The sequence below is a fragment of the Cyanistes caeruleus genome, chromosome 3, assembly GCF_971803275.1.
Source record: "Cyanistes caeruleus chromosome 3, bCyaCae1.hap1.1, whole genome shotgun sequence".
Taxonomy (NCBI): domain Eukaryota; kingdom Metazoa; phylum Chordata; class Aves; order Passeriformes; family Paridae; genus Cyanistes; species Cyanistes caeruleus.
The window spans coordinates 67,757,578-67,768,758 of record NC_141703.1 but is presented as its reverse complement, the minus strand read 5'-3'; positions in this window follow the sequence as shown (position 1 = coordinate 67,768,758).

Genomic DNA, 11,181 nt, shown 5'->3' with positions numbered 1-11,181 from the left:
AAGGACAAGCAGGGACGAGCTCTGTGCTTCTTTTCATGCACCTGGCATGCAACCCTTTTGTGTTACATTTGCTTTTCACTTTCTGAAAGTGAGGGAAAGGGGCAGCTGGGGACAAGGGGTGGGAGAGGGTGTTTTTGCATTGTGGTTTCCCCCCGAAGCCTGTGGCTGTGCGGGTGTGAGGCTTGTGAGAGCACAACTCAAAAATGACAGCAGGAGTGCCATATCAGGGGCAGATAAGAACCACATCGCTTGCAAGGACTAAAAGCCTCATTGCCCTTATCTCGGTTTTCAGAGCCACTGAAAACCTGTTCTTTCCTTCTCCTGTTTGCTTAATGTATTAGGAAACTGATGCTGAGCAGCTACACATGTTCCTGTCTTCCTTGGGGCACGTACAGCATGGCCTGCAGTCCCTCCCTCCCTCCCTCTCTGCTTCTCTCTCTCCTTCCCTCGGGAGCGTGGGGGGCACAGGCTGTGCTTATTTAACACCCGCTCTCTCGCTGCACATCCCAGGCATCTTCTCAGCAGCTGCCCCCAGGAACATGACTTTGTTATTTATGCTGCTCCCACTCCCACCGCGCTGTGTGGGTCCAGAGCCTGCTGTGGGTTTTCCCTGGGGGGAATGACTCAAGTGGCAATAAGCAGCTGTGCTGGATACTGCCACAGCAGTTTCCACTGGATTAACTCTGGAGGACTGCCAGTAAGATAGAGGGTTTGGCGTGCTGCTCGCTAAGCTCTCACATCCCTGCAAGGTGGCCTCAGATGACTTGACTCCCAGCCTTCCTCTGAAGCATCTGAGCAGCTCCCACAAAAATAGGAGCAGTTTCTGTAGGATGAACTGTGGAAAATCACTGGGCTTGGAGTTAGAACTAGCAACACCACTGAACACAGTCACAGAGCAGGTCTTGCAAATTATGTGAAGGTTGTCCTCTCCTGTGATAGCCACCAGTGCCCAGGGAGATGCAGCCTGGGTCTGGGCAGCTGTCCACCCAGCAGTGCCTGCTTAAATGTAGCCTCTAGACAAAGAGATCCAAGTTCCTACTCACCCTCTGGCCAGCACTGTAGTATTGGTTAGGGACCAGAGATCTGAGCAAAGGTGACATAAGGACACACCTTTTCCATGATGTTCAACAGAAAAGAAAGCCATGGCAGGGAAGCGGGGACAAGGAGTGAGAATTTCAGCAGAAGCTTTGAACTACCTTTCAAAGTCCAAACTTACTTTAATTTATTTTTAAATTTTATTTAAAGACATCTGAAGTATGGGATTTTGAAATAAGAAAGCAGTTATTTGAGCTCCCTGATGCTCACAGAGAGGCAGGAATCACCTGTTTGACTTGATAGCAGCGGGTGAAGCTACATTTCTTTTTATATTGGTTGCACTTCTGTCAGCACTGTTGCTGGTGCCTGTAGTGGAGAAGGCCTTGTTTGAGTCCTGTGCTATGCTGGCTGCAGGAGGCAGAGATGGAGGCCTGGAGAGAGGGGGTTACAACAACTGGCACCGTCTGAGTGCTCTAAAGAGGGGCAAGCAGCTTGTGAATTTCTGGAAAACTCAAAATCATTTGAAGGACATAAATGAGAGTGGTTTGGGCTTTGCTTTTTCTTGCAGAAGGAAAGTGACTGCACCTATGAAGAGGTGAACAGGAGTAAGTAAAGTTTTCCCTGACATTGTGTAAGTCTTGTCCCAGGGTCAGATGCATCTGGTGGGAGTTTGTACTGTAAGTAACTGTGCCTTTCTGTGGGAGGTTCCTCCCCTGAGACATTCCTGAGGGATTAGTCAGATTTATATGCCTCAGAAAGAAATGTGTACTATGGCTTCTGGAAAGAAAAGAACAGAAGTACACCCAAGCAGAGCTGTGGTGCAAGCAGAGGGAGCTGCCCAGCCTGTCCGAGCAGGCTGAGGCTGCCCATGGCTGGCTCTGCCCACCCACAGAGTGTGTGCAAGTCAGACACAGCTCTAAAAAATTAAATTGCCTGTGCTGTTCAACAGAAAACAAAACAGGGCTCAAAGATGGGGACCAGGGTGGGAAGTAAGTTTGCAGACAACACCAAGCTGGGCGGGAGTGTTGATCAGCTAAGGGGCAGGAAGGCTCTGCAAAGGGATCTGGACAGGCTGGATCAAAGGGCTGAGGCCAATTGCGTGACATTCAGTGAGACCAAGTGCCAGGTCCTGTGCTTGGTTCACAACAACCCCAGACAGTGGTACAGGTTGGGGGCAGTGGCTCAGAATCTGCCTGGTGGAAAAGGACCTGGGGATGCTGGAAAACATCAGCTGGACATGAGCCAGCTGTGCCCAGGTGGCCGAGAAGGCCAATGGCATCCTGGCCTGGATCAGCAGTGGTGTGGCCAGCAGGAGCAGGGCAGGGATGGTCCCTCTGCGCTTGGCACAGTGGATCCACACCTCAATTCTTGTGTTCTGTTCTGGCCCCCTCACTATAAGAAGGACATTGAGGTGCTGGAGCACATCCAAGAAAAGGCAAGAGAGCTGGGGAAGGGTCTGGAGAACAAAGCTTATGGGGACCTGCTGAGGGAGCTGGGGGTGTTTAGCTTGGAGAAAAGGAGGCTCAAGGAAGACCTTACTACTCTCTGCAACTGCCTGAAAGGAGGGTGTGGGCTGGTGGGAATCAGCCTCTTCTCCCATGTAAGAAGTGACAGGACAAGAGGAAATGCCCTCAAATTGCACATGGGGAGTTTCAGGTTGGATATCAGGAAACATTTCTTCACTGAAAGAGTGGTCAGGAATTGGAACAGGCTGCCCAGGGAAGTGGTGGAACCACCATCCCTGAAAGTGTTCAAAAATTGGGTGGATGTGGCATTTGGGGATATATTTCAGTGGTTAGCGCTGAACACAGTGGTGTTGCTGGGCTAACAGTTGGATTCAATGATCTCAGAGGTCTCATCCAACCTTAACATTTCTATTGTTCTATAAATTTAAGTAGAAAGTTTGTGCTACTTTTCAAAATTCAAGCTTGCTTTGTTTCTTTTTTCTGTTTTCCTTTAAAGACAGGTGAAGACAGATAAACTGGCGCTATTTAGTCTTGCATAACCCAGAGTGGTATCACTATTTACTATTTACTATTCCACCTCTTTAGAGACCAGTGGGTAAATGTCCTCATGTTTGAGTGCTTGAATCAACAATATGTAAATACAACATCCCTTTCTAATTTCAGAAAAGTACAATCAAAGACATCCAGAGCCATGTCCTGAAATTTTCCTGGGTGTATTGTGTCTGTTGGATGGGAATAAATGTGTGCTTTCCAAATAGGAAGAAAGACATGATCTATTAGCATGAAATAATGTGAAATTGTTTTAAATGAAAACCCAATGAAAAATAAAATAGACCAAAAATCACTACTGCCAGTAGTACTGGCTTTTTGGGCTGGAAACCAAAACTGTGCCCAAGACAGACAAAGCCTCAGGGATCTTTCCCCAGGGTAAGTGGTGCTACACTGTCCATCTGCCCTCTCCGCCCCACTGAGAAGCCACCCAGTTGCTTGGCTGTGGGCTGACTTTGGAACATGGAAGCAATTTTGTTGATGTCAGCTTGACTGATCAGCCCAGAGATCTGGGTGTGTCTGTACATCTTTGCAGAAACACCATGAGGTTTTATTGTCCTCTGAATGCAGAATCGTGGACCATTCATTAAGAAATTAAACCTGTGCAAAACTGCATTTGCCAGTGGTAAGAGAAGCATCCAGCTACCTTTTGTTGGGTAGCCAAACTGATGGCAACAGGTTTAGGAGGCAGAGAGGAAACATTTGTTACTTGTGCTGATATGAAGGGTCTGCTCTTTCCTAACTAGGTCCAGGATTCCTTGAGGAGCTCCCAGGGAGGCATCAGCAGCCACCGACCACAAAAGAGGTTTTGACTGTATGGTCACTTGTTGAAACCAAGTATGTTGACTTCAACAAATTGAGCAATGTCGGAAATGGGACTGAAGGGGAGGGGATCTTGTAATAAGTTACTGGCTATTCTGGGATATTCTTCTTGCCCACTCTCTCTTAAAAGCAAAAGCAGACTATTGTAACCAAAACAGGGGGGGAGATATCAGAAAATTATCATCTCTGAAGTGGATTTCACATTTTCTGCCCATCTCCTTTTGTTGTTAGGGCCACATTGCCTGCATAGGGTGGACCTTCCTGTTCCCCAAGCAAGGAGCATGTATCAGAGGCCAAGGAGGACAAAACTCTTCTGGTGGAGGCCAAACCAGCCTCTTCCTTGTTGGTCTCTTTGGGCCAGGATTTGGCAGATGAGGTCCATTCATGGTCAGAAATCTCAGCTCTTCGGCAGAACAAATGGGTCAGTATTTCAAGTGTTTTATTTAGAGAAGAAAGTTATTGCATAGGGTAAGGCAGCATGGCACAACAAATAAAACCTTGGTTTTTATTTAATTCAGGCAAATGGGATTTTCATGTTAAGATGTTAATTTAATCTTAGCATTGCATGATCCTCAGTCACTGCCTTTTGTAAGGTCTAGGAGGAAAATAATTAAGAGACAGAAATAATTAAAACTTGGGAAGGGCCAGGCAGTTAAAACTGCATGATTGTGAACTGAGACGGGAGGAGAAAATCAGGTGCCACCAAGCTTGGGGCAGGGTCAGGTTTATGTGTATGGTCTGACCAAGGCCAAGAACCTGCCAAAGAATGAAACAGTAGGACCAACATCATTTCTTTTTTGTTCTTCTCTGCTTCCATCCAGCACATGGCAAGAAAGGCGATATCCTGTGTGATAGCCACTGCCCACTCACTCTCCTTGCTTCACTTTGTTGCTGTGGTTTGGATCTTGACTTCCAGCTGCAATGGCCACGAAATTCATGCTGCTCTTCCCACTGATTGTGCTGGCGGAAAAGGCAAGTGCCTGGGAAAACAATAAATTACACCCAGCTTCCAACAATCTCTGTAAAACAAACATCGAGAAAAGTATTTAAGATAGATCGAAATGGTTGGGTTTGATTGTTATGGGGTTGCTTCTGCCCCATATTTATCTTACAAAGCAATTCTACAGTGTATTTCTAAAGGAAAACAAACCTGTCTTTGTTCTGAAAATGTTTAACCAGACTCTCTTAAAGGCTTACTGGACTTTACAAAGGTTTTTCCCTGAAGTGAAATCTTAGTAAAACCCATCATTCAGAAGACTGTTTTGCATTTCAGTGGACTCAGGTTTACTGGTGTAAAATCTTTCCAGTTTTCTTTGATTAGCCCTATTGAAAGCTGTCAGTGGTGATACCTGATGCCAGCAGTGGCCTTGTGAGGCTGTGAAGGGAGCTCTCAAAAGTGCTTATCAGTGCATTACCACTTGCTACAGAAAAAGATTTATTACTTTACCTTCAACACAGTAATGGGGACATCTTGCTGTGTCAACATGATGTGTTTTATTCATTTAACATCATTTGTTAAAGAAAAGTAATTCTGAATTCTGCAAGTTGAGAAATTCTTAACTCTTTTCACACTAAATCAGGCTTGCAGTGGACAACAGGTTTTTTAATTCCTATTGCTGTACAAGCTGCAGTCACAAGTGGTACCCAAGCATTATTTTTACAGGCTTCCATGGCTGGGCTGGGGTTTGGAGCAGCGGGTCTCATTTCCAGTGGGCCTCAAGGTAGGAATTAATACTGGGATGTTGCCCATATCCCAGCATGTGTTATAGCTCTGTGCTGTATGTGGTGGTTGGTTTTTTTTTTTAAATTCCTATGCTTATGTATTTCTTGAAAACTGAATTGTTTCTCAGTTTGCAGTGATAACTATTCTTCTCTCTCCCTCTGCTTTCAATGCATGAACATGTAAAAGCAGATTATTGATTTTGCATCATCTTAAAACAAATCTCCTCATTTCATGGCAGTGCAACACACCTCTCCTGTGGGGCAAAATCTGCAGTACCTCTGGCCCTCCCCATGACACAGTGATTCAAGAGAGCTCTGATTTTTCCCTGAAAACTGGACTTGCTCTAACCTTTTTTAGCTGTTTTAAGGTTGAGGGCTTTTTCATTAAATATGGATATTTTATCAATCTCTTCCTTTTTAAAAAATTTTATTAAGGTTTTGAATGAAAATAGTAATTTCTTAGAAGATACCCAGAGAATACTTGAGGTGAATGGTAAAACTGATAAAGGCAGTGTTCTAGGGAGCTCTAGTAAATAAGCACCTTGTAAGCATGATGATCAGTGAAGGAAGGTTTGGAATCACTGCTTCTAAATCTAATTTCAGGACCTGTGTGTTCCCCTTCCAACAGACTCACATCCTGCCATTACTGAGAAATGGTTTTGCCATCATCATTTGTTCTCCTGCAGCTTTCTTCTATTTCTGGAGCCTGCTTGGCTTCACATCTCAGTGTGTGTACACCACGTAGAGCCAAGCTTGGCACCGTGTGTACAACTCCAGACAAACCACACGTGAAAGGAAGGAGGAAAAGCATTTTCTCTCTGAAAAATTGCTGCTGACATGCATCCAGCCATTCTGGGTTTTGATACAGGCTTCCACATGATGCAGTGTATGTCCATTAAATAGCCTGTGCTGTGCTATCACAGACTGTAAATTGCTGATTAATCACACAACCAGCCTGGATGTCCATCTCAGTCTGAGCTCAGCCTCTCTGTGTGACTGATGGCCATGGATGTGAGCATGCCAACAGCACCAAGTATCACATCCCTGGGAATTCAGAGCAGCAGCCACCACAATGTATGTGGTGCATCTTGTTCCAATGCAGATAAACTCTTTGAGGGGTTGTATGTATGTGTGCACATTTGAGCAAACACGGTAAGAGAAAATAAGGATTTAAATGGGCAATGTCCTGCCCTGTAGAACAATAAACCAAACAAATCAAAATCCCTTCTTGTCCCCCACATTAATCTCTTTTCTCCTCTTGCTCATTCTCACAAATCTGTCCTTGGTATTGCAGTGGCTTGTTTACAGCATAGCAAAATTTGCCCCTGTGTAGCATTTCAAGTAAAGCAATTTAATGGTCCATTGGCTAAACGCTGACTAACCTACTTTGAATGCAGTGGGAGGTAAGGACTGAGCATAAACTCAGCAAGGATTTTGGCATAGCATCCCATGACACTCACATCCTTGCAGTTTAGTGGGAGCTGTTTACCCATGTGGGGCTGCTTCATGCACTGCATGGAAACCATTTTAATGTTTTGTTGCATTGAAACAGCATTACTGAAGCCCTTACTCAGTTTTCACTTGTCAGGCCTTGGGCTTGACCCTGCACAAAGTGTGGGCACTTTGAGATGCCATTCATCGACACATTCTTCTCTACTGACCTCTATTTGTAGCGGGTGTTAAAAATTCATTCCCTATTTTGCTGTAGATAGCAATCTCAGGCAAGCACATGTGAACACTTACTGTGTAGGTATGGTCTTCCACAGCTCTGTTTGGGCTGGAAATATCCAAAACCACACAGGCCTGTAGACAGCTGCTTTTCAACGACAAGATGATTAAGTTATTTAACTACCACATCCCTGGCAGCAGGGGAATCTCAGCCCTGACCTAACAGCAGGCAGCACAAGGCAGTGATGCTGTCACAGGGCTCCTGGTAGGCACCTGTGGATCTCTCTGTGCCACTCTGCCTCTGTTTTGTTAGATCTGAGTTGATGTGCAAAGACAGAGTGCTGCTGTCCCTGCCTTTGGATGGCACAGCTCATCTCTGGAGTCTGCCTGGAGAACACAGGGGTAAGTAATGCTAAGGGCTAAGCAAGTGGCACATAGCAGGTGCACAGGGAAGGGAAACCTGCAGGAAGCCAGCGTGGCCTTTCCCAACCACCCTCCTGCAGGAGCCGTGGGTGCATGAGCCCATACGGCTTAGATCCATGGACTGCACTTAGTGTTTAGCCCTATACTTTTCTCATGTCTCTTCTTCTTTAGTCTTCATCTGTATTTTAAATGACTAGGGCCTACAGGTGACAGGGATGAGGTTTCTTCATTCCCCAGGGGGGTGGCTTTTGGGTTTTTTCTATTTTTTCTACGCATTTCCATTCTGAGGAGGAAATACAAGGTCAAAAATTTTTGCTTGCTTTAGCTAGGATAACTATAGGCTAGTTTATAGGACAACACAAAATCTAAAGTGTTAAGAGGCTTTATTATGCCTGCTGTGCCTTTTTAACGATAACAAAACATGGAAATTTTATGCTAAAGTTCTGTTTTGTTCCATTCAGTTTTGTCTCCTTCACCACTTTTGAAAGTCAGCTGTAAGATCTCCAAATTAACATTTGTTGAAATCAATACCAGTTAGGGGGAATTGATCAAGTTTCATGGAATAAACTAACACATTTTTGGAATATATTTCAAGGAGCTCTGCTGTGGCTTAATCACAGGGAGACACAAAGCATAAATATATGCATGGAACACAAACATTATCTGTACCAGAGCAGTAGAGACCCTGACAATCAGATACTCAGCTGTAACAAGAAAATTAAAAACTCCACTCAAATTTAGCAACTCACCTGCCAGTTCAGTAACTTCACCTGCAGAGTTTACCAGTACTCCTAATTCACATGAATGAAGAGCCAACCTGATAAATGAGAACTTCATTATAAATGATACAAGTATATTTGGTATTCCAGAGAAATTATCTTATTTGGGCTCCATCATTTGCAATACACACACCCTCAGGAAAGTCAAACCTATTACAAAATGGGAACAGTAAATAAGAAAAGGAATATTTCACTAAGCGGAAATCTGACCAATTTCACTGACCAAGAATTAAAATGTATCATTTAGACTTCAGAAGTAGCCAGTCTATGTAGAGGCAGTTTGCCAAAACATGCTACATCAAACCTGCGTGAAAGAGGTTATAAAATACATAGATTTTAGGATTTTACCCTTTTTTAATACTTGTTTTGTCCATATCATTTTTGTGGTTCTAAGCTTTTCTTGGGTTAAAATACATCAAAATTTCATGTAAAAATAGTTTCTCTGTGCATAATGTCACAATTCTTCATTCCACTAAAGCTTTCAGGAAAAAAAATGGCAAAGGAAAATACAACAGCTATGACAAGTCCCATGTATTTTGCATAATTTTCAGTAAGGCCTTAGACTCAGAATTGGATGGAGTGAATTTTACTCAATCTGATGTGTGCTGTGAGTTTATAAACTTTACTTTAAAGACAGAGTTAACTCAGAAGTCTGTTACTTTGGGAAGATAAATGTGGTTAAGGAGTACTTACATATGTAAGTAAGGTTAATAATGATCCAAAAAGGCAATCTGATTAAGTCCATTTTGAGTGTTTTCCCCTAATATGACCTTAAACATTTTTAGTGGGGCATTTGAGTTTTTTGTATACTTCACAGATTTTCTGAATAATAAATAAATGTTTGTATTTATAAGAGACTTTTCTATGTCATGTCAAAGGACTTTCAACAATCTCAGGACACAGCTTGAGAAAAGTTGTGCCTCAAAAATAAAACCACATTGAATACTGATATAAATTCTCCCCTATTAGTAATGCCACTATAGCAAAACAGTTGTAAAGACTTGGGTAGAAGTGGGAATTTTGAGAAACACATTATATGGGAATGCAACAATACACAGCACCAAAAATCCTTTATGAAGAATTGCAAAAGCTTGCTTTTGAGGAATCAAGTTATCTTTTTATCTCCTTCCAAAATGAGAGCGAGTCAGACCTTTGTGCAGTGTTTAGTCAGTGAAACATTAAGGCCATCCACACCCTTATACCAGTGAGATTAAACTGGCCACTGATCTCTGTCTTGTGGTGCTGTGTGTTTTTGTGGTGTGTTGCAGCACGAAGAGAACGGCCCTCTTCCACCTCCTCACCTCCCTGTCACTGATAGTGCAATCAAAGTGAAACTGGCACAGAGAACTTCCACATGTGTCTGGTAAAAGGTAAATTAGAAAGCAAAGTCATTAAACTTGGGAAAAGGGAAAGAAAGTGAAGTTGTATCACTGATCTATTCCTGTTTTCCTTCTTACCCCCTCAGGGTAAAGCACAAGCACTGTAAAGATTTAAGCTGCTTAATCATAAGGGATTCATCACTTGCCACACCATTAACTGGTATGAAATAGTTAACATTGCAGAAGTCTGTGAAAAAAAAAAAAAATCCAGCCCAGATTCATCTGTTCCCAGGGCAGACATTTTATGAAGGTTCATTAGAGGAAGATTAGAGAGAAAATTCAGTACCTTCTATAAAGGTAACTGAATACATGGCAATCCATCAGGACCAGAAAAGCTGCTTTTTGTAGATTCAAGACTAGCTTTTCTGACAGAATTATACTTCAAATGACTCTACAAATTTTTCCACTGATTAAGCTAAGTGTTCTCCTAAGGCATCTTTACTGTTTTTGCAATATAAACCTATTACTTTTTCAGCAATAACATAAGCAAGCAGTAGTCTGTTAATCAAAGTTGACCCTTGATGAAACCACTCTACTGGTACCAACACAGAAATACTTCTCCTTAGGCAACCTTAGACATGGTTTTGAAGCTTGGTCTGATTTCCTATCCCTTAGTGCTAGGAAAAAGAAAAATCAAAATATTCCTGTTGCTGCTAGCTGTACACTATTGTCTAATGGATCAGCAGAAGCAAAGAACAGGCAGCTCAAAGCAGCCAGTAACAATGACTTGTATTTTGATAACCCAGTTATCAAATGAGTTTTATATAGTCAATGTAGAAAACTGGGCACTACTGTGGGAAGCTACACACACTGCATTAGAGCTCCTGCCCCTGGCTATGAGAAGACTCATGGGAGGGTGATGATAAATACACCAACTAGAAGAAAAATACTTGCCTTGGATAGGATTAGCTGGCCCTAGAAAGCACCCGTCCTCTCATCTGTTCTCCCTCTTTAGTAGCTCCAGTGGCACCAATTTCTTTTCTCCATTAGTTCTGTTGTTCCAGACAAAATACTGCTGTAGCCACAATAAACACTTATTAAAAAAACACACCAAGACACTTTCATTTCGTGACACTGCTCTTTAAGCAGCTGGTGCCACATATTTATATATAGGATCTGTGCTTCCATGCATCAGCAGAGTTAACACCCTTCAGATTATGCTTCCAAGAAAAATTCTTCCCACAGCATCTCAGGTGCCTAATATTCCCCAGTAATTTTATGTTTAACACAGAGCATCCTCCCATGCACCAAGCATGCAAAAAAATCTTCTCCAATAGACTACAGAGATTTACTTGATAGGAATTCTTAGTTTTTAAAACCTTTACCAAGGTCTAACCA